This window comes from Haliaeetus leucocephalus, unplaced genomic scaffold (assembly GCF_000737465.1).
Source record: "Haliaeetus leucocephalus isolate CR32 unplaced genomic scaffold, Haliaeetus_leucocephalus-4.0 Scaffold751, whole genome shotgun sequence".
In the NCBI taxonomy this organism is placed as follows: domain Eukaryota; kingdom Metazoa; phylum Chordata; class Aves; order Accipitriformes; family Accipitridae; genus Haliaeetus; species Haliaeetus leucocephalus.
Genome location: NW_010973187.1, coordinates 945,981 through 971,521, shown reverse-complemented (window position 1 = coordinate 971,521; position 25,541 = coordinate 945,981).

The window sequence follows — 25,541 nt, the reverse complement described above, 5'->3', positions numbered from 1 at the left end:
GCGGCGGTTCCCCCCCGAGCCCGCCGGGAGGCAAGATGGCAGGCTGTCCCCCCCCCAGCCCACGTAGGGGAGCGGGGGAGCAGGTGCTCGCCTGCAGCCTGTGGAGAACCCCATGCCCGAGCAGGGGGATGCCCCCCAAGATGGCCGTGACTCCATGGAAAAGCCCACGCTGGGGCAGCCTGTGACTGAAGGACTGCAGCCCGCGAAAGGACCCACGCTGGACGAGTTCGTGAGTAACTGCAGCCTGTGGGAAGGACTCACGTTGGAGAAGTTGGTGGAGGACTGTCTCCCGTGGGAGGGACCCCCCGGTGGAGCAGGGGAGGAGTGAGGAGTCCTCCCCCTGAGGAGGAAGGAGCGGCAGAGACAAGGGGTGAGGAACTGACCCCAAAACCCCCATTCCCCGTCCCCCTGTGCTGCTGGTGCTGGGAAGAGGGAGAGAGAACCGGGAGTGGAGCTGAGCCGGGAGGGGTGGGGGGAAGGTGTTCTAAGGTTTTGTTTTACTTCCTAATATCCTTGTTTTGATTTGATTGGTAGTAAATGAAATTGATTTTGTTTCTTCCCCAAGTTGAGCCTGTCTTTTGCCCGTGACCACAGTTGCCACGTGATCCCTCCTTGTCCTTATCTCTACCCATGAGCGTTCCTTTATATTTTCTCCTCATCTCACCGGGGCCGGAGGAGGGGGTGAGTGAGCAAGCAGCAACGTGGTGCTTTGTTACCTGCTGGGCTGAAACCATGACAAGAAGAAACTTAATTGTGCTAAGGAAAATATATAATGATGGATTTTTGGAATAGTATAAAAACCAAAGATTTTGTTAAAGACTGTTGTTAAAGAGTGTTTCATAGAGGTGCAGTAGAACTGAGAAAAACTGAAATAAGAGGATATTGGGTAAAATTAGGCAGAAGCAGACACCTTTTTTTGTTAAATCTGCTTTTGTTGAAAAATGGTGAGTGAAGCCACACATCAAAAATTACTGTCAAAGTCTTTACTTGTTTCCAGACAGAATAAGCTGGTTTTCATTTCAGTAATATTATTTGTAAATATATTTTGATTTTAGAAAGTTCTGAAATATCTTCAAAAATGCCCCCCTTCTTGCAGACTGTATAATAGTCAGAATTCTTGTACTTAATTGATCCTAGACATCTTAGAACTAATACAAAAAGCAATTGATAGAAAAAATCTCTCAAATGTTCAAGCTTTATTTCACTTAAGGAACAAGACAGATTAATTATTATTATTACAAGGAAAAATTTATAGTTCCTTAAAATTAAGATTATAATTTCTGACAGTTTCTCAAAGGTTTGGTTTTGGGGATTTGGTTTGTTGGTTTTTAACTTGTCTTTTTCTCCAGATGTGGGAAAAGTTTTGGACACTAGTCAGAACACCATCAGCCTGGCTACTATGCATGTGAAGAGATGACAAACAGGTAGCTGCAAACAGATTTAGGTCTTGAATGGGCCTAAAGTAGGAGAAGAGTAATTTTACCTGAGAATAGTTTCAGGTGAGCTTAACCTCTCCTGTGTACCCAGTGTTTATGATATTAAATTAATGGGAAGATATTTGGAAACTAAGTGTGACAGAAGGAAATGAACAGAAGAGAAGAGGTAGAAAGAGATGTTATACTGCCTTTAAGCAGTGCTTGACCAGGTAAGCATTGTGTTTTCTTCATTCCAATTCAAAGTGAATCCATTGCTTAGACATTTATGGTGAAAATTCATTGTATAGCAAAAGAGGAGGACCCCAACAACCAGAGCATTATATCAGCTAGGAGGGAGAGGCTTTCTGGCACTGCTTCCTGAGCAAGACTCATGCCTGAGAGCCTGAGTGGCTCTCGCTCCTTTACAGGATACAGTTGAACAGGTTGCGTTAAAATACTGACTAGCACTGACCCAGTAGCATCAGCTAGGATGCCAAAAATATGATGTAGTATCTTTCCTCATGCACCAATTGCTGCCTCCCAGATTCAACACAGTCTGAGCATTTCCTTAATTTTGACATGCTAGGAGGAAAGGAGTTTTATCTTACAGTTGACAAATGCCAGAAGAATCCTTTATCCTTACAGTACCCTACAGTACCATTTCATTCCTTTTGAAAAAAACACCTTTTTTCTCTAAAAATGTAGCTGCTATTTTGATCTGCCTATTTGGGACTTCTGGAGAAAAGGCATACAGAACTTATGAGACACTAACAGACTCCAATTCTTAGCAAAGCAGCACAAAGTAGGACACTCATTGCTATGCTGCCCACATTCCTTTAAAATTGTTGCTGTTCTTGCCCAGTTCTCTGAGAACTGTAGAATTTTATGAATACATGTGGCAAAGAAACAGTGGACTTTGTTATTTTATTTTCTCCAGATTCTGACGCACCTCCATCTGTGTTTCCATGTACTAATTTGGTCAAAGAAAGCTTTTCTTTTTTTGCCTTTTTTTTTTTTAATCCAAGACAAGTAAATTTAAGTTGTTTTCAGCTGAGTACTTGTCAGTGTATCAGGTTTCTCTGATATACTTCAATGAGATAGTTCTTTTAAATTCAAATTATTTTAGGAAAAATGGGCTAATTTCCTAATCCTTCTCATAATGCCCCATGCTTGAAGAAGATGGCATTTCTGTTCCCTTAAGCTTTCTATTAATTTTTTTAAAGTATCTAGGGAAGGAATTTTTTCTGTGCCTGATACTTTTTAATCTATCATGCTATTACACTAAGAAAATTTACTAATTGTAATGCTCCCTAGGCAGATCTCCTGTTGCTGTCCTCACCTTCACAGAAGATCTAGAAAGGGACAGATACTAAATACTATTTTCAAATGTATCACAATAACTTAGGCATCTATAACTCCATTTTCAGTCACTACATTCAGAATAATTTTGGAAAGATGAGATTTGTGGTGCTTAAACGAGGACAAAAAAACCTTGTCTTATTCATTATTTTGAACATACAGGAAAATGAGATACTGATGTGGCCCTACAAGCAGAAATCAATGAAAAATGAAGGGATATTTGGTGAATGGATGACAAACCGAAAGCTAAAGAACATTAAAAATTTTTGGCAACTGTCTGGCAATGAGTGGCATCTGGCCTTTTTTGACACTAATGAGTGCTCACATATCTAAAATTTCTGTGGAAAGCTTATGCTTATAACTAGCACTGCCCAGGTAATTTGTTTAGCAAGGCTTTTTCTCCGGGAAAAAGTATAATTTCTAATATATTGCAGTATTTGACACTGTTTTAACTATAATGGAAAGGGTGATAATAAGGAAATTGATTGATTCAAGTTCATTTGCAGATTGTTGAACTTTTCACAACAGAGCTCTGTGTTTCATGTTCTTATATTCAGCAAAGGATAAACAAAAGACAAAATATATGAGTGGATAATTATAACACCAGGCATGGAGTAAAAAGAATTAATTTTAACCCTAGGTATTTTTACAAAGGGATTTTGTATCCTGTAAGTAGACATATTTATTCTTATGAGCAATTCTGAAGTCTGAAATGGAGTTCTTTCACTGACTTCAATAAAACTAGTATTTACTATAAAAGATCAAACTTGGGGTTTACATCTGACTTTCTGATAAGCTCTGAGGTTGCTTTTTTTAAAGAAAGTTGAAGAAATCAACTGTATTATTCATTAAATAAGATTTTCAACATTAAAAAGAATAGCAACTAAGCTGAGAGCTTTGTTTTTACCCTTAATCTAATTAATTACTTAAGTATGTATGCATGAATGCACACACACACAATTTACAGTTAGGTTTTAATTCTCCTCATGCTGGCTGCACAGCAAGGCACTACACATTGTTTTGCATTGCATTTAATACAATAGGATATTGGGTTACATTTACAATTAGAGATTTTGTTATATTTTAAAATACATACAGAGCTCTGGAAATAAAGGCAGCAAGAGATAGTTAGAAAGTTAAAAATTAAAGGTATGACATCAGTCTCCCTGAGCCATGACAATTACACAAACAACACACCCTGCTGCTGGTTGTGTGCTGTCAAATGCTTTTATTCCATTGTTGCACAAAAGCACAGGGGAATGTAAAAGGAACCATGAAGAGGAATCAAACCATGATAATTCCATTAAGCGCTCTGATTTTAAAAACCAGAATTTCAAGCACACTTCATAATTCAAAAAGAAATTAACCATTGCATCATACTTCAGGGTTATGAGATATGATGGACCACCATGTTAACCAAGATGTACACTTACATCATTTCTAATGCTTAGGACTTTGTGAGATGGCTGACTTAAAAATGCTATTGCCTATGTCTGTATAAATATGTATCACAGGGAGTGAATCTGCACAGCAGTTGGTGTTAATGACCTTTTATCCCCACTGTATGTATTTACTTTTTCTTTGTTTGGCTTGTTGTGTGTTTTTTTTTCTTTCCTGTTTTTTTTGCTTCAAATTATCCCTGGTCTGGTTCCATGATAGCACCAAAAAAACCCAAACAACAAAAAACCCCAACTTATTGGTTGGAGAACATCAGGTGCTTTTCCAAACCTTATCTGCTGATTTGGTTTCATCTGAAAAGAACCACATTCCAAGACTGCTCTGTGATGCAAAAATTTCACTAATTGGGGTCACTCACTTTAAAGGTTCAGCCTTGTTCTGTACAAAAATGCTAACCGTTTTTGCTTTTCCTATGCTGAGGAAACAGTCACTGACTACCTCCCCTTTACAATCCTTTGGAGAGTCATAAATTAACCCAGGATTATAATAATAGTAATGCCATGTAACACAGTAAGTGGTATCTCCAAAGAACAGATTCCTTCATTTTATTTTTCAAGCAGTTCATTTTGTAGGTCAGTTCAGGCAGGTAGCCAAGTACTAACTAGAGCATACACCTTGACCTGAACCTATAAAGTTCACAGCAGTTCTGAATTTAGAGAACCCCAGACTGGCTAAATGGAAACAATTATCTACTTGGTTTTTTTAGAAAAGAATAATTACCAAAATTCAAAATGCCAAGAGTATGATACAGTGTTTCTCTAGTACTCTCTTTTTTTTATTTATTTATCCAGTCTGTATGCATCTAAGTAAGTACCACATGAACATAACATATACATGTAGGAATCTACATCTCAGTGTTATCCAGGGTTTAATTTTCAACATAAAGGATAAAAGTTAGGAGTGTTCCATTTTCTGCCAGTGTTTTACCCATTTATTGGCACTAGGTTCTCAACAGATGAAGCTAGCCCTAACAACAATCTCTTTCTAATTCTTTAAATGGTTTTCTCAATTTGCCATTATAAAGGGATGCTTCCCACAGCTTACACAGCATAAACATGCTTTCCAGGATCTAGGAAAGACTGAGATGATTTAGTGATTTTTTTTGTTGCTCCTAGAAGTCTAGGAGGAGATTGGGTTTGTTAATTACAGATGCTCTGCTACTAGTAAACATTCTGAGGTGCAGTATACTAGGAACTATGATAATGCAGCTATTAAAAAGTTTGTAAAGAAGAAAAGTACTTATTCCATCAATAGAAATTCCTAATATTAAAAATAATCTGATATTTTCTCAATGTATTACTTCTATTGTCTGTTAAATGTTTTGTTTGTGTACTAAAAAAAGCTTCAAAGGAAGCACAGAATCACAACTGATTGAAATAATAGCATATCCAATACTTCTGCTCTATGCTATTCAATAATCAAACTGACATCTTCAGAAATGGGAATCCTGTTTCATGATGAAACTAAGGACAACCTTACTGGCTCTGCTGAGCTGTATAGACACTTTTACTTCTTGTGAGGTTAAGATTCAATGCATAAACTTCACATGTTTTCCTTTCGTCTTGGGTTGTAATAAGACTTACTGTTCAGTTTTAGTTTTTATTTCAAATGAAATGAATGTAAGTAATTATTTGGGGGGGGGGAGTTTTCATTGCACTGGTTTTATGAAAGCAATATATATTCTTGCTCCAATATCTTGATATTTTTTCTTGATTTATGATTCATACAAGTTATCTGCAGAAAGGTAAATTGATTTCTGTTTAGCTGCTAGATGTTGTCATACAGGAAGATTGCACTTTCCATAACTAGTTTAGTAGTGAATGGCAGTGACCTTTTTTTTTTTTATATATATATATATACACACACACACATATATATTAGCACTTCAGTATAACAGGAATGAGAAAAAAAAAAAGCCTAAGAAGCCAATTCTTTCACTGCTGTCAAGCCAAACAAGCAAATATATGTTAAAGTTTACTGCTAGCAATGGCAGAGAGATTGATTCAAACTTTAATTAGCACTGGCTTGAAAAGAAACATTGCTATTGCTTTGTGCAGTTAAACAAAAACGGTGCATGTCTATGCTACAAAAAGTGCAAACATTCTTTCTTTTCCTTTCTATTGTTTTTTTCCCTGATAAAGAACTGACCTAAGTTAATTCCCAGCAGAAAATGACAGGGACAAAACCTCAGCTGGCTGTTGTGGTTATTTACTAGGCACTTACCTTATTATGTGTTCTTCCTTAGGGATCAGGTACAGTGGTTCCTATGGGCAGGTTTGTTTGTCCAAGCTCCAGAAATGTCACACGTGAAATAGTAATTATTAGCAGAGATCACTTAGCCTCGATCCCAGTGCTTTCAAGATTTGTGTCTATTGTTTATTTACACCTGAATAGTTTTCAGGAGTTTTAACAACAGCAGACCCAAAACCCAACAAAGTTTCTTGGCAGTTTGTTATCAGAAGTGACAGAATGCCTGTGTAAGTATCACTTATCTAGTGGCTACAATCAACTTATTTAATAATCAATATGTGTAGAATATTTCTACTATGACCCTGTGTAAAAATTCATAATGAAAGTAAGCATTCACCTAGGAAAAATGGACAATCATATGTTGATAATTTATGTGAAACCTACAGGACTTTTGTAAAGCACTAGAAATGGTCCATAGCCACTGCATTTCTAAAGCTAATGAAACAGTGTGTGAAGTATTACCATTTGTCTACTTATCATTGTCAAATTTTATATAATTGGTTACAAAGACGGAAAGGAAGGTGAGAGTGGCATGCTTTGGCAGGTAATATTAAAATGCAGAATTACAATCCATTATGTTCCATTAACAGTGAACAACCTGATTCATAATACAGTGTTAAGTGCCAATTATTATAAGCACTCTGCTTATTAATTGACATGTGCTAGTAAGCATTATAGCTTTAAAAAAAAAGATGGAGATTTATTTGGATTGGCATCCTGATTCTTTCCAAGGACTGAATATGTGCTACGAAAAACTACTACCTTTAAACAAATTTAGTTCCTTGTGATGTTTATTCAAACTCACAATAAACTGCCACAGTAAATACATACTAATATTTTGCCTGGGGGGGGGCAAAAATGCACAAATATGGAGACAAAAATATCCTCCAAAATGTGCTGAGTTCCCATGGGTAGGTCCCTTCCTCAAGACTGCTGCCCTGAGTAGAATTACTAGAATTTTTCTCCTCTTTGAGTCATAAGCTCAGGTTCCCCACTTTGGTGAAGCAGTTTCTATCTCACAAAGCTTACCAGCCATTTAAGGTCTGAAGGTAGAATTACCCTTACAGCTTTATCTATATACTGTTGTTCTCTTTTGAGATAGAAACCTTCTTTGTGCTGTGCCATTCTGTTTGCTTCTGAACATCCCAAACTTTTATGAATTTTTATTTGATTATTTGAAATGTTTGAGGAAACATTCTCAAGGTTTTCTCTGCCTGAATTATACTGTTTAAATTAGATACTCTCCACAAAAAAACCCCAAGCAACCAAACAAATAAAAAGAACACGTAAATGTTAAAGATAATATCATGTTACCTTGCTCCTAATTTTTCACTAGGCCTACAGAGGAAATACAGGCATTCTCTGTAGGGAATCTACTAGAGAGAAAGCTGGCCTGCTTACATGCAAAACATTAAGGTCTGGATTTTTCTACAAAAATCTATTAGATTATAATAGAAACTAATTTCTCAGAAAAATTCTGCAGAATTTTCATCTGAGTTGTGAAAATGACTGCTGTTCCTTTTAATTGTTAATAGTGATATTATTAATACAGAAGTCAACACATATAGTTTGGAAAATGAGCCTATTTTACTCAATTTACTCAAATGTATCTAATTAACAATAGAAATTATATGCTTGTTTACCCTGAAAAAGAAGCTCAGTTAGTAGCAGAGTCAAGATATAGTCTGTTTACATTACAGTGAATTTGGTTAGTTTTCTGCTGCTTCTTTCCTTCTAACAAACAATAGCATACATACACTTCAGGAGAAATTTTGAAGCTCTCAGATACTCATCAAGCTCTCCAGGTGCATTTGCCATTTTGTATCCATTGGCTTCTGTTCTTCTGTCCATACATTACCCAGAAAATATGTCAAATTCTTGATGTAGGAAGCTTGACATTCTGTATTAAGCAGCAAAAAGATGGAAAAAATATATATGGGATTTTAGAAATTATCGTTATTGCTAATAATGTTGTAAGTACAGGCATACTTACTATCACCATTCACTTTGACACAAAATGGTTTTTTTAATGGAAAAGTGCAGATGAAAAGTCCCAATGAGAGCTCCCTCATGGGTCTCTTGATGTTTTGTGAAGTCAGGGGCAGGGTTTGCCAAGTAACAATTATCTAGCTAGCGGGACAATTTCAGTTTTGCATAAGAACATCGTGACCTCCCTCAGGTGTATTCCTCATCTGTGTTAGCTGCAAAGAATGTAGTTACAATTAATTTTACTGTACAGATACCGATTCAGTAACACAGCCAGCTTTGATCTATTTATAACAGTTTGCCTGGCAGTGGCCATGGTAAGTTCTTCAGTCACAAAAATGTAATTAGTCACTGTTCTGCTACGTAGCATAAAAATTCAGCCATTGATGCTATTTTTTTATTTTAAACCCAAGTTCATTTTATTCCATAGTGATCATGGACACAGCTGCACAAAACACAGAGACTAAGACTTCAAGCATATACCCTGCAGCAATAACACTTAGTCCCTGAGGTTATTAGAAACTCTTTAAGTAGACGTAAAACAAAGGTAAAAATTCATCAGCTGAGATTAGCTTTCTCTTGTTAACTAACAGCTATTATGCATGGCACTTTGAGATTCATTCTCCCAATGTGTTGCTGTACATAAAATAAAGGCTGATTGAGTGATTGATGGATAACAAGGCTAAGCTCAAGTAGAGCAAAGTTTTCCCTAGAGAAGCTTGAAAGTATTTAATGCTTTATTTTCATGTCAAGAAATTCTAAAATGGGATAAATGGGGAAAAATGTTTGTAAAGAAAGAGAGAAAAAAAAGGAATCAAAATCTGAATTCACAAAATATTATAACCTTTAATGGAAAAATATTACAATTTACTAACTGTTCTAAACAATCAGCCTAGTTAAAAAATTATGGTGAGAAAAACTACTCCAATTTATTTGAGGAAGGGCTTTTTGCTGATCATGTGTTAGAGTGCTGCAATATTTCTGATATGCTTTCAAATCTCTCTCTTCTGGTTTGAGAAGAATACTTCCCTTCTCCATTTCCCTCATATCTCTCTATGGATAGTACTTGAACTACAGTACACTACTACTATTGACCTGTTGAAGACTGTGATCTTGAAAATAGAAACAGAAAAAAATGCTAGAAGATGTTTTGTACAATCTGTTTAAAAATAATGTTATGGATTTGTTTGGAAATAAGGGGTTTTTTAATTTCTTTTTAGTCAGGTGCTGATTTATATCCACGTAGGTTTTATATCCCATGGAAATCCATCAGGCGTTGTATTCAAAATGATGCTGCAACCTGAATTGTATCATTGTGTCTTTTTAAAATATCTATGTCTCAGTTGCTTATCAACATTAATTGTTATAACCACTAACCTGCAAAAATATTTTACATAATTTTTTTAATAAAAAAGCATGTCAGTCTAAGAAGTTAATTCTTCCAGTCAACCCAGAAACTAATCTTCTCATTAATGGATTTAAAAATACACATCTGTGATGTAGAAAAGAATTTATAGATGAGGAGAAAAAAAAAAAAAAGCTACAGATCATCATGCCATTTTCCCCAGACCAAAGAGTGAGTTATCTCAGATATATCAGAAATGGGTGGATGGACATCTGCAAGACAAAGGGTTGAATCTTAGAGCTTAAATCTTACAGGCTTAGGTCATTTCTAAGAAATAGATGTTTAGGAATTTGGGAGGAGAAATTGAAACTAAGGCCATAAAATTAACTCAGAGCACACGAAAAAAGCAATTGACTTTTCTGCGAGAAATCATTCATGTCTTCCTAATTTCAACATTTTCTACCTGAGCAGCAAAGCATAAAAATCTTGCTTCCTACTCATAAGTGTAAATAATGACAAGTAATTCTTGGGGAAAAAAAAAGTAGGTGAAAGAGCAGAATTTTCTGAAGCCCTAAATTCATGGATACTTTGAACATGTTTTACTTTAAATTTTTATTATACAAATTGAACTCTTCATTTTTTGTCCTAGGCAAAAATGCAAGGCATTTAAAATATAATTAGGCACATGATAACATACCTATTCCGAGTCTCAAGAAACTGAGGTATTATTGTAAAGACTAAAGCAGATGAAAAATCTAATGTAATTTAAATACAGAGGAATGAAAAGATCAAGAGCAGGAGAAGTTCAGGAGTCAGCAAGAAGCACATAGATAGATACAAATCAAATCTGATGAGTAATAAGATACCTGATGTGTAAATACTCATCATTACTTCCGGTAAGTGCATTTTAAGTTCTTCAGGGTGGAAAAATGGTGCCTCTGATGTTAGTCAGAATATTTCCTTTAATTGTCTGTTGGCCTCAAGTTCATCAGTGTTTGACTATGACTTTTCTGCTGTGGGTTTAATCCTGTGATGTATTAGAAGCATGCCATTTTGAGTCAAAGTGCTAAATACAGTGATTTGGTTTGAAGGTGGTGGTAGAAACTGTTCTTTATTTTTTTGTGTATCTACAGTTTTCTGTTCATAACCTGAGACTTAACCACATGTTATGAATTTAAAAAAAAAAACAACAAACCAACAAACCACAAGATTTTGAGCTTTTGTGGACTGTAATCCTTCTGCACAGCTGTTCTGAAAAGATCAGCTGTATTGTTCATTTTGTGTTCTCTGAAAGACTGGAACACCTCCTGAAGAGCCCAGATGAAAATTTGCAGATGACTGACAAGACAATTTAAAAGAATTCAGAGCTGAAACAGTAACAGGAAGTGATCAAAACATATTAAATGATGGCAAAATTATCATGCAGCTTTGTTGTCTTAGTCATGATGATAGATCTGTGTCCTACTCTGTGCTAGCAGACCTAAAGTGATACTCCTGTTCCTATTCTCATCTATCTGGTATCTTTTTCAAACTTCTTTGTTACTTACCAGTTTCAGTGGTGGAGATGATCTTTTTAGGCCAGAATCCACTTCTCTTTTCTAGAAAAGCATAGAAAATAACTCCTATTTTAAAGCAGAAGAGAGGACAGAGTCTTCTTGGAAGACAGAAGGAAGTGGGTAAATCAGAGGATTTCAGCCTGCACTGTACAACGTGCAGAACAGGTCCCAGCCCTCCACAGAAATCATGTTAGCTAATCACAGTCGGCTGGAAAATAAGGAATTGGAGAAGAGAGGCAGACTGTTGACACCCCTATCCTCAGAACCACAGTAGTATCATAATTATATGATTTTTGTATTTTTGGCATTCATTTTTGTGTTTTCAGGCATTCAAATTATTATATTGCTAATAATTACCAGAAGGATGTTCACTTGACAACACCTTTCGTAGCAGACAAAACCTCTTACACTACTCAACCTATCAGTTTCACAAACACGTAACAGGGTATGTAAATTCTGATTCTTTAAAATTGCCATCCTCCTGTGGTAAAGAAAGTCTTGATGATGCAAGCTCACTACTTAGTAGTTCTTGCAACTGTGCATTACTAATGACTGATTGTATGACATATAAATAAACAAATGATAATAGAAAACGTCCTTGAAACATGGTTAAAAAAAACCCAGACAAAAACATAACAACAGAGTACTTGATTTGTACTTCTGCTTGCTTTTTTCTTTTTGAAAATAGGAACAAAGTGGTATATAACTACATTTAGTATATCGCTGATTACTTCTATGCTGAATATTTCCATTCTGAATTGTAACTTTTTAATTATTTTTTTTTATTTTATTTTATTTGTAAAAGTATCTTGCAACATAGACATTACCCTGGAATATCAAAGAAGCATACAGGTAAATTCTTATACCTAGAAGAGAAGAATGTCAAAGAATGTCCCTCCAGGTAGAGAAGATACAGACTAAGAAAACTAGTTTTCATTAATGGGCTGATAGTTGATTTGTCAGCCAGAGAGGAGAGGACAGGGAGCAGATCCTGGGAATCGCAGAATGTGGCTAACAGTTTTTTGGGGACAGGGAGAAATCACAACAGGATGTTGTGATTTTTGCATATAGATTTTTAAAATTTTTTTTACTGAGGGAAGTCTTTGATCTTTTGAATGATCTAAAATAACAAGTGAATGGTTTAGAATCTCTTTTCTGAAATCTGGATGTTGTGTACATCATATTATGTATCAATAAACAGACCCTGTTTGAATACCTGCAAAGGAGAGAGGGGAGGTACGTGAAATATCTCAGCAGCTGAATACAGAGACTGATTTCTGTGAGGTGAAAACAGTTTGTGTCCAGAAATCATTTCAGAGTGGCTAAAACAAATGTATTGTTCTACTGAATAGGAGAGAAAGGAGAAAAGTGCATCTGGGAAGGAAATTAATAAATTAAACCTAGAAGACCAAAAACACTCAGGAAGAGGGAGGAAAACTTGAGAATTCATGGACTTTGGAAAATGTGTAGAGGTGGAGATTGATACATAATTGATCCTTTGTTTTAAAAGTGGTCACTCAGGAGTCCTATGCATCTATGCATTGTGTAAGAATGTGCACACTTTTAAAAATCATAATATTATGAATATGCAACAGGGGAGTTTAAAAAGTATCCATGAAAAAGCACTGTTTTTAGCATTTGCTTTGAATTTTTTTTGTGGCCTGCCAGATTCCCCATTACTTCACTACAGACTGTTTAAAGAGGAGGTAAACAGTCTTTGGCTTCTCGTGGATAATACAAGAAAGAGGCTGCAACAAAGAGATTTGGACAGATAATGCTCTAGGAATATTTTCTTTTACATGTTTGCTTTTTTATTATTATTTGCAAATTATTCACAACAGAGTTCAGTGTTTACCAATGAGTTGCTTATATGAAGTCAATCAAGAAATTGTTTGTGTGAATGGTTTAAAATAGTTCAAGCCACAATTTGATTACGAACACCTTGCTTTGAGTTTTAACTATTCGGTCACTGTTGTTCTTGATGGTCACTTAAATCACAATATTATGTCCTTTTCCAGACTGAATGTCTCACAAGCCAGGAGTGAATTTTAAAGATGTTACAAAAGCACTTCCTTTACTAAGTGGAAGTGTCATAGCCATGATGATCTGAGAACATTGATAAGTAAGGCAATTTTTATTTTTAGGCTTGATGGTTCTGATAAGGCACTAGACATGTAACTAAGGCTGAGAAAATATACTAATTCTCCCTAGACACTTGTTTGTCTTTGAAAATTCACATAAGTGTAAGTGTTAACAAATGTCCTCCTTTGCTGCAGTCAGTCCTGCAGACAGAATGGCAACAGGCATCTTGAGGTATGGGACAAGCCAAGAGACCGGAGATGACAGATGAGTCTGAGTAGCTGAGGTGACAGGGTACATTAGCGTTTTTCAGTTGTGACTATGAGTCAGCAGAAAACCTTAAACTACCATACGGACATTTAAAACCCATCACCACAGTAACTCTAGGTAAGCCTGAAGACTCACAACATCAGACTCCAGATGACTGTCTGAGGCATAAAGAATTAAGACAAGAAAACTCTTTAAAGTAAATAAATAAATAAAATTTGTGGACAATCTGACACTGAGTTCTGAAGTCACTCATTTTCTAGCATGAATGATATAATAGTATATATTAAGTTTTTAATTTAATATTTCTGAAAATATTCTGTTAAAAAATACAGCTGGAACCTTAGATTTTTGTTTTGGACCCTGGTTGATACGACAATTAATTCAGAAACTCTGCACACAAGCTTAGAATGATGCCAAAAGCCGTCAGTGGAACTACTGCTCTTCCATTATATTTCTTATTATTTAAATGTATGTATGGTAGTAAATGGAAGAGCACAAATTACAACTCCATCCCTAGACAATACCATCTGGTGCCTTCCTGTGGTTCTTTCTGTGTCTAACACCTCTGTGAACATCAGCAATGAAGCACACAACATAGCCAGTAGTTACTCTTGCCTGTGGACAGCTGAGGTAGGGAAGGGATATTTTTAGATAGTTAGAGGAGATATCTCTACAGGGACAGGATGATGGATTTTACTCCTGATCCCATCATCAACTAATAGTTTCATTTGGGACATATCTATACTTTAGTTTCTTTATTGGTAAAAATAAGTATGCTACAATATTTTGGAAAAAAAGAGATGTTTAATATGGAACAGCTTTTGAATATAACAATGTTTCTTTTTCTAAGAACAGAATGTTGAATCAGACCTCAATTCCATATGGTTCAGAAAGGAAATTAAGCATAAAAACTATTATATATCCAAAGAGATTAAAACGAAGAAAAAGTAAAATCAAGTTATGACATTTAGTTCAGCTCCATACTTTTTTTTGCGCAATGCTAGTTATTTGCCAGTGAGGCTGGACAATTTTCCAATAATTATTTTCATTATATGCAGATTTCTATTAGATGTTTTGTATCAGTGTTTTACTCCTTGTGTCTTCTCAGTACAGGTATTTGTGTTCCCAGTGGCAAATTCTTGATTAGTAGGAAATGTAGACCTGAGAAAAATACTAATTCTGGTTCATTAATTGCAGTGCAGATGGATAGCTGCTTTCATGAAAAGCTACAATAGTATCTTTGCTTTACATAATCTAAAAGCCTATATTATCCTACAGAAATATCTGTGCAATTGTGCAGCCTGAAAGGACAAGAGAATGAATTTCAGCTTTATAAGTAAGTTGCAGTCAGTTGATAAGGTGTAGATAGGAATATATTTGTAGAATAAAAATCTTCAAATATGACTCATAATCTTTAAAAAAACTCATCTGTATGGTTTTTACTATATTTCATAGAGAAATAGGCTTGAATGGTATGTGAAAAGGCTCCTCCATTTCCCTCCCTCATTGACCTTCAAATCTAACTGTACGCAAATTTATATATATACATTTGTATAAACATATTTATATCTCAGTGCATAAAGAATTTGCTGCAATAACATGTCTTCCATACTGAAAGATCCAGTTATCCAATTATTGGTTTTTCAAAAAGAAAAACCACAAACATGCAAAATGCATTTAGGTAAATGCCAAATGACAATTTATAAGCAAAGTTAAATTACCCAAAAAGAAGGACCAGATTCATTGCTACACTACTGCAAGTGTTTCTGAAAGGCTAATTTATAAAGTTTCAAATGTCCAGAGTCTGTTGATGCTGTTAGGAGTCATTTATGTGTCTCTGTATTGTATAAGGAAAAATGTGTCCCATTTATAGTTAGTAAGGTGTATTTTTGAAATGTTCATCACATCAACACTGTCGATAGCTAAATATGATCTAATTCCAGCTTTCTCTTTGGTCACTAACAATGAGTTGACACTTCTATAGTACAATTCCTTTGTCCTATTTTTAGCGTACACTAGGATGAGACAAATTGCATCCTGTAAGTGCTTGTTTACCTCCACTGCCCATAAAGGAGTCTGTTTAGGTCATGTGGATGTCTGCTCCGTAAATATCCGGGGTCAGGTGAGAAGAACCAGAGCATTACTGATGAGGCAATGCAATACTCGGTGCCTAAGTACTTTTCTTGTTCCAGATCTTAGCCTCTAGTTAGCTGACACTGTCAGCTTTGCCCAGCAGTTTGAGACACAAAATTCTGTTGCCTAAAGAACTTCTTTGCGTCTTTCTCTATATGATTCTATTAATTTGACAGTTTTGGAGTTTTCTGGTTTGGGTAAAATAAGTGTTTAAGTAAACAGGAAATGACTGAAAGCTGAAAGGGAGTAATTTCTATCTTCTTTCTGTAACTGCTGGATCATTTGTCTCCGTCTTTTCACCATTCTTTTGCTGAAATTAAAAGGGGACAACTAAGCAACTTTGTGCAGCTAAAGACAGGTTATTGTTTCTAGCTTCTACTCTTTATTGGAATGCAGTGGTTTAGTACTCTGGAAATCAGGACATAGAAAAGTGTATTAAAAGTGTAGAAAACTAGGACAATAATAAAGAATGCTGGGGTTTTTGCCAGCTTAGGTCCTTGCACATTTTAGGAAGGTATGGATAATCACTTGGACTCTGGAGCTTGTTTGTTTATTTCCAGAGCTTTCCCCTTAGGTGGGTATAATAAATATGGGCAATTTGTTTTCTCCACCTGACCAGAACAACTGTTGGAGTTTTAGTTTTGTTTTACAAGCTGACCCATCCACTCAATCTGTGTGATACACCTGCTGAAGGCCTGGTTCCTGTAATAACTCAGAAGGAAAAGAACCAACACGGAAGCAATGCAATTAGTAGAGCTGGTTGTTATCCCATCTTTTGATCTTTTACAGTATACCCAGTAAGATGGACCAACAAAGCATAATAGAGTTCATTATTGGCTCCTGGTCTGGCAAGGTTCTTATGGCTTCTGAAATATTTAGGGCTGCTTGAGCATGCATACATTATTTAAATGAAAGAAAATAATGAGGGCTTTTTCATGGATATTAATTCTGGATTGATACTGGAAACTGAAATATCTGAAAATGGAGAACAATGGAGAACAATTTGTGACACAGAGATGCCATGCCTAAATTATTGTTTGGCTGTCTCCTCATGTGCTCCTCTTAAGGAATACCACAGATGATAGACTGAATTACCCATGATCTGCTATAGTAGCCACCCTTGCCAAGTGACTATCCTAAACTGCTGGTTTGGGTTTTGTTGTTTTGGAGGGGGTGGGGGGCATGGCTATAATATACAACACATTTGGTGCTGAAGTAAAAAAAAAAAAAAAAGATTCCAGTTATAAAGAATTTACACATGTTAATGCAGAACATGTTTTTCCTTTGGAATTAAAGAAATACTGAAATCTTTATCTCCTGAAAAGCTGGAGTGCAGTTTGAATGTTTTTGAGGAAGGTATGTCTTAGTTAAATGCACATTATTGGGCCCAGAGTGCACAGTGTGTCACATTAGATGATCCAATATCCTTTTCTGGCATAAATGTCTATGAAACTATGAATTAATAATATACCTATAATATCCTAGACAAAAAAACAGAGTACATGAAGATTAAGTCATTAATATAATGCTATCAAAATTCTAAAAGGAGGGAAGGTTACTCACAGCCTAGCCTACTATTACTGAAAATGCCTCCTTAATTACATGTCAACTGCATTAATTAAAAGATCAACAAGTATGATTTGTGTGGAGCGAAATACAAGGGAAATCTTATCATTAGTGGACTTTTCTTCTCCTCAAGACACTTCCAGGTCAGACTTCCCTTTTAAAATATGATCTGAAAAGTTTCCCTCTCTCTAATAAGTAAGTCAGTAGTCAGAAAATTCACCCAGAGGTTCTTCATACAAAGCAGGAAGGGTGATTTTATAACCTCTAAGCTTGGGATGCTAATGTTGTGGAAGATACCTCAGTCCATACTTTCCCAGCCCTTCATACTTTGATGGGATGTTTCTCGTGGGGATGGATCAGACAGTAACTTCATCACAGATCCTTCAACATATTTAAAATTCTAGTTCTGACTAGATTTGGAAAAATTTTTGACTTTGAGCAAAAATCTCTGAGGAATATCACCAAGTTATCTTTTTGGTACAAGACAGTAAAATAGCTATAAAAGTCATGTAGAAAATCAAGAAAACCTATTACAAATGTCTTAGAAACAGTGAGAGAAAGATGAAGGAGCAGAAGAAGAACTGGGAAAAGTAATGAGGAAAGTTGGAGAAAATTAAGTTCCCTGTATGTGATAATAATAGGATATTGAAGGGATTAAAGAGTTGAAAAGGGAGGAAAGAAATGTAAAAGATGATGAGGGAGAAAGCATAAACAGAGAGAGAAATACCTGACTTTGATGTTGCTATAGAGTGTAACATTTATTGCACAGCTATGTAATGTTATAGTTTAGTTATATTTTGTAATGATGAGCAACAATAAGTTGGTACTCTCTGTGCCTGAGAATAGGATATTATTTCAAGTGCATATTTATTTTCCACTCTATTCACATTCTATGTGATCTATGGCAACTACACTGATCTTATAATAAACGTTGGTGATTTATAGCCAAACAATGCATCAGCTATGAAGCAGACTTATTAAGATTTCATAGACTTTCACTGTCATTCATGTTTTACAGTCTTTTCTTTTTCTGCGCCCCCCCCCCCCCCCCTTTTTTTTCAGGGGGATAAGGGAATAGAGGTTTGCTGTTGAAATGTATGTGCAGAAAAAATACTCGCAGCACAAGAGAACAAGGCCATCTGTTCATTTTCAGCAAGGACACAGTGCAAGCATTTTGATTTAGTTCCACCACTGCACTTAAAATCAAAGAACAGAATATTCTCTTGATGCATGCAGTCATTTCTTGTAAACATGTTTCTAAGTGTTCCAATTATTACTGTCTAGTTTTCCTTGACGGGATGTCCTAGGCACTAGGGTATAAGCTGCTCTTCATCCCATCTGAATTCTGAATTCAGTCTTCACATATGTTGAGGGGCTCCTTTTTCCCTGAGGCAGAGAATTCAGGTTCTTTTTGAGTCAGATTATATTAATCATTGAACCCCAAAAATGCCTCTTGTTCTACACTCATTACCCCAACACAGGAAAAAATATTAATTTTTTCATAATTGTTTACAGTTCTCTGAGTCAGTATGAGTTCTAGTCAGGAGGGGTAGAAATGCTGATTTCTGATCAGCATTAGAAATTCTGGACTCAGTATAGAACAGGACATTTCATTGATAAACAGGTACATGAGAAAAATAGGAGAGCATGTGAATACAGTATAATAAAGCATAAGCATGTGAGTTACCACTTAAAGCAAACTTTACAGTAATGGAGAATCCACAGCGTTATGACTAAGAAAATGCAAGCAGACAAGAAAAGAAAGACCAAAATGAGATGCTGAAAACCTGTAAAACTCTCAAAGGATTATGGGGAAGTGGTTTGGCCAAACAACTCATGGTTTTTTGGTTTGTTTTTTTTTTCATTTCTATTTTTAAAGAGTCACCAGCTGTCTCTGGAAAATGCTAGCCAAAACTCATGAGTTTAACAAAATGTATTTATAAGTAATATTTTCATAATATTTTATTTGCAGATGGTTCTTTGAAAGACAGTTTTAATAATGTTGTTACAAACCCTCTATCAATCCTAAATATTGTCAGCTCAGAGCCTTGTCATAAAAGCAACAGAAATTTTTTGCAATTGCAGAAAGTTTTCATCCCTTTTGTAAAGTGTAATTGAGTTGTTGCCCCAAGACTAGTTTCACACAACAGTCATGAATCCCACAACATGGGCTAGGAGATTTTCTCAGCAAAGATCCATTCTCCTAAACTACTCAGTAAATACTTTTTTCTTTTGGACTCCACAATAATATTTCCCTGTTCCTACTGCCCAATCTCTACTTTGTATGTGTAAGAGGAAATTTAAGAATGCCAAAAAGGTTTGAAATCTGTGTCGGGGAAGGGAGTTGCTCAGCCTGGATAGTACAATAGGCCTTAATGTATACTGCTGTTGTGGGAGAAGGCAACTGCTGATCTAAGATGGACCTTAGCAAGTGGCTAGCCACCATAGTAGGGGAGAGGTGGCCACTAAGGTCAAGATAAGCCTTGGTGTGGCATTTGCTAGTACAAATGTATTTGGTATTGCATAGATATGGACTAACTGAAAAGTTGATTAAACCTAAGGTTTAGATAGTGAAATATCTATGGACTACAACAATTGAACTAATGCACTGCTGAGCTAACATAATAACTGGAACACACGAAAAACAGTGGGATAATGATGTGGTTGTGTCAGCTGCAGAAAGAAGAAGGAACAGTCATTTCTGATTAGTTTTGAGGAGCTGACTCCCCAGAGGATCATTTTCAGGACGAGAACGTGATGACCAAGGACACAGCAAGCAGTTATCTCCAGACTGAAAAACAAACTCAGCAAAATTATCAGTCTGCAAAACTAGGGAAGTAAAGAACAGAACAACATCATCAGTCTTTTGAGGGGATAAAAGGCAACTCGAAAGACTACTAAACTTTTGATGTAAGGAGGACCAGCACTACAGGTATCAGTGACTGAGAGTCAACTTCTGTAGAGGCAAGCACCTTCTCCAAGTCACCTTGACACTCCAGCAGGATGCTACTGGTTCCCCTGTACCATGGATGTGAACTCTAAGGACCAAGATAGGAGTCTTGTTAACTTAAGCTTGTTTGAGAGCTCAGGGATTTGGGACTGAGAGTGCCTGCCATACCCATAACACTATTCTGCTAATATTTTAATGATAGCATGATGTTGAGTTTGTAGTAGTTATCCACTACCATTGACATAATCTAATTAGTTATTTTATAAGATTGCTGATTATATTTTCTACTGCCATACTCATAATTATCTTATTGCCGTAATTGCTAGTTACTATTTGTTGTTTTGTCCCATAGTTGAATGTTGTTGAACTGTAGTTGTACTTATTATTGCTACGCTTAAGTGCTGGAATTCACATGAGCTTCCAATTAACAAAAGCTACTAAATATCATACATATCTGCTCACATCATTAATCTCTTTCTTTGCTGGATAAAACCTCTGCCTACTGCTGAAGACTATCCTGCTAACTGCTTGTCCATAAAATTCCACTTGCTCTCCCCCATGGTTCTTCATTCAGCCTGGCTCCCTTGTTGCCTTCTGACCTTCACTTGTGTCTTTCCATTAGTGCTCAAATGCTTTCTAATAAAAATTTTCACTTCTGGGCTCTACATCTAATCTCGCTTCTTCTTTTCCACCATATTAACCATTTTATTCTGCAACAGTGCTATGGTTTCTTACCAGACTATATCCATGCACATTTGTCTAGCCTTTCCAGACACCTCTAATTTCCCTTCACCTCTAAACACAGATTCCTGAACCACTCTCTGGAAGTTATATACAAGAATCCTGCTGACATTTTTTTTTTCAATAAGTCTCAGTTTACACCATGTAATGTGTTTTCCTTGAAACTGAACTTCCTATGCCCCTCCTAGTCTCTGTCTAGTCATCTAGCTCCAAAAATATCTTTTATTTTAACTGAATTCAAATAGGATAGTTTGCACCCTCATCTCCTCTGTCCACTTTCTCTTGCTGCCCGGGCACAAATACAGAGACTGGTTGTTCAAGAGGAACAATCCTTTTGGTGTAGCTTACAATTCTTAGATGAAGAGCTACCATGATTCATGAATATCTGCTGAGACCTGGCCAGAACATGCTCAGTGCAGATGCAGTGTTTAGGGAATGGAGCTGTGAAATTCTGCTTTACAATTGAATATGTATGAATGGGAATTTTTTTTTTTTTTTAGGCAGTGCAATTTGGCTAAACTGTCTGTTTTTCCACAAACATGGCAAAAATCCATGATTCCTGACAAACTTAATCTCCACAATTCAAAGCATGAGGCGTAAATAGCTTTAAACAAGTTTCTAGATTTCTTTAACATGGATAAAACCCCAGATATTCACCTTAAGCCTCTTTCAGAGAAATGTCTAGCCTATTTGGGCTTGATAATTTTTTTATTATTATTTTTAGTTTAAACCAGGTATACATAACCTTTAGAAGCTGAGTGTTCAGATGATTACAGTTTAACTAATTTTGGTTAAGTATTAAGACAGGTAGAAAAAAGGTGTTATTTCAGAAACATTAGGAAACCTTATAGTAAGTAATGTTATCATCACCCCTATTTGCTGTAATCAGTACAGTATTGCATTACTTTAACTGTTGTTAAAGTAGTTGTGTGGTTTAATAAAATCCCATTTAAATAAGTTGCGCAACATCTTTCTTTTCTCTTGGAACATTTTATTTAGTAGTATACAGGTCTTAGTTTGATCTGAATTTCTAAAGGATGTGGCAATATTTCCATGTAATATAGTTTGGCCATAAGAACTGGTGAAGACAGGATTTTTAATCAGTATCAGTTTCTCTGCAGAGAACTGTTCAGCTCTTTGTTTAACACCAGACTGATTTGTCTGCACAGTGCAAACACAATGATTTGTTTTCCCAGCAAGCGTAGTTTGTGTATCGTGTAGTCAAGTAGTATCGTGTTTTACCAAGATGACAACTGTGTTTGAGAGACAGAATTTACTTTAGAAATTGATATCAGTGCTCTGACAGCTAATGTTCATTAAGAGATCCCGAGAAATTTTTATAAGGATAAGGGTATTAAACCCATTTTGCTGGTGAAAATCTAGTCTGGGTAAGTTGATCTGTGTGAAACACCCTTATACTTCTCTCTGGAGTCTTTTTTTTTTCTAAACAGTCTTTTTTTTCTTGGGGGCATGGGGGGTGGGGGGCATTGTTTGGTTTTTGTTTAGGGTTTTTTTAAGAGAAGTTTTGTTACAGAGGATAACTACTATGCTACACCCCAGAGACATGTGCATTGAAGTAGTGAATGATCACACAACAAAAAGCTCTACTGAAAGAATAAAAAATGAAAAGCAAAGAATATAATGAAAATGGAAGTTGCTTGAATGAAAACTAATGAAATAAAGGGCTTTACAGATACACTAAACTGTGGTGTATTAGAAGAAGAACAATAGGTCAATTGTGGGATGACATTTTAAGGTAGCTTCTTGATACTCCTCAGTCAGTTTCCAAAAGTCATTTGCAGACATGATTGAATTGATGCTGGGTAATGCTAAGGGCAATTATTAACTCTTCACTCTTCCATGAATGAAGTTTGGGTATGAAAATTTTTCATTTTATTTTTAGGAAAAAAACACTTTGTGAGAACAAAACAAAACATAATGACCTTTGATGAGCATAGTAATATCACAAAAAACAGGTTGTGCACTTTGATGCTAGCATTAATATTTGTCCATTATTTTGTTACCAGGCTCTAAATTACCAAAGAACTTCTAAAACTTACATAGGGGACTGGAGGGAAGGGGAATCATCAGGAACTACTTATGTCTACATACATGCATTTGCATGAATACATGAATCAAGGAAATGTGCTAAGGCAGATACACAAATACTTTTCACAATGAAATAAGGATTATCCTGGGTTTGGCTGAGATAGAGTTAATTTTCATAGGAAGCTGGGAGGGGGCACAGCCAGGACAGCTGACCCGAGCTAACCAAGGGGATATTCCATACCATGTGATGTTGTGTATATAACTGGGTAGCAGGCCAGGGGACGCTATCGCAGCAGGGGAAGTGGCAGTGTCAGGTTCCGGGTGGTGAGCAATTGCATTGTGCATCACTTGTTTTGTATATTCTTTTATTAGTACTATTGTTATCATTGTAACTTCTCTCCTTGTGTTCTCTCAATAAACTGTCCTTATCTCAACCCATGGGGTTCTGCCACCTTCCCCCCCCCCTCCTTTCTGATTCTCCTCCCCATCTCACCAGAGAGGATGGGAAGGGGGGAAGGAGTGAGCAAGTGCCCTCCTGGTGCTTTGCTGCCGGCTGGGCTTGAACCACAACAACCATTCATACAGATTCATACATCAAAAATTAGCACAGTCTCATTTACACCTGACCCAATTTGGAATAGTCTTATACTCTGACAAAGTTTCAAATAGATTCAACTCAAGTTACATACATTTGACAGAGCTGACTTTGCTATCTGTTTTATAACTTTTAACATTTTTTATGCTAAACTGTTTTAAAAGTGCTTGTATTTCAAAATAATTTACATGCTTTTTAGGGGCTGATGATTGTTGTGGTCATTATCTGAATTATTGGCTGATAATTCCATGTGTCTGTTGCTTTGTGTGTACTCACTAATAGAAATCAGTATTTCATCTGTTCAAAGCTATCAAGAATGTAAACTTAATACTGTTTCTAAGCAATTAGCTGAGAATCCCTTAGTAGATAACACCTATAAAATGTAATCATGACACAGAGAAGTAAACCCCTGAAAATGAATAATTTCCAAGATTTATTGCTAAGCAGAACCCCAGCTCATTTAATGTGATGTAAGTACATTGAAATTTTATCAGCTCCCAGCTAAACATCTGACCTGTCCATGTAAACAGAACCAGGAGCTGAAAACAGCAGCAGAATAGATGTACTTACAATTCAAGAACATACTTCACCAGAAGTGGAAATTTAACTTGAAAGCACCTTAACTTTGGTGAAGGGGAAGGAATAGAGGAGAATGATTTTGCTGAGAATTTAGATACTTTGCCCATTTCCTGCATTTTCCCACATATGCTATCTTGCTTTTTGAGTTCTACACTTAATGTGTGGAGAATTTCCATTAACTTTCTGACATATAGTTAATATTTTTAGTGACCATGGCCTGTCTGAACACTTGCCAGAAAATGATGAAAGTGAAGAAATGGTTTCCCATGTTACCACAAAGAAGGTGTTCCTGTCAGTTCTTCCCTCTGACATTTGGTTCCATCTCATCCATGACTAAACCAACTATTGCTGAGCAGAAGAGTTTTTCAGGTCTGTGCTTTGCTACCTACTCTGTCTCTTTATGTGCATTTTCTAGAGAAATTGTACTATTAACAGAGAAGGAACAGTCCCTGACAAACAATCTTCTAGTTACAGACAAAAATTATGTGGAACATCATGGCAGGGATATCAATCTCCATTTTGTTTGTGTGACAAATCAATGAATCCCTACAATGGAAGAAGGCTCAGAAAAGATAGGTGTGGTGGGTTAAGCTTGGCTGGCTGGCAGATGCCCACCAATCTGCTCTCCCACTTCCCCTCCTCAGCAGGACAGGCAGAGAAAATATGATGGAAAAGCTTATGGGGTGAGATAAAGACAGGGAGATCGCTCAGCAATTACCATCATGGGCAAAGAAGACTCAAGTTGGAGAAAGAGCAATAAAATTTTTTGCCAGCAAAAATAGAGTAAGATGGCAAGAAACAAAGACAAAACTGAAAATACCTTCCCTCCATCTTCCCAGGCTCAATTTCATTCCTTCATTCCTGACTCTTCTACTTTCGCCCCTGAGTGGCCTTGGGGGATGGGGAATGGGGATTGCAGTCAATTCATAACACTTTGCCTCTGCTGCACCCATCTTCCTTACACTTTTCCCCTGCTCCAGCATGGGGTCCCTCATGAGGGACACAGTCCTTCATGAACTGTTCCAATGTGGGTCCTTCCCATGGGCTGCAGTTCTTCAAGAACTGCTCCAGCATGTGTCCTCTGCATGGAGTACAGTCCATCAGGGACATACTGCTACAGCATGGGTCCCCCATTGGCTGCAGCTCCTGCCAGGAGCCTGCTCCTGCATGGGCTCTCTAGAGTTTGCAGCTTCCTTCAGGGCACCTCCAC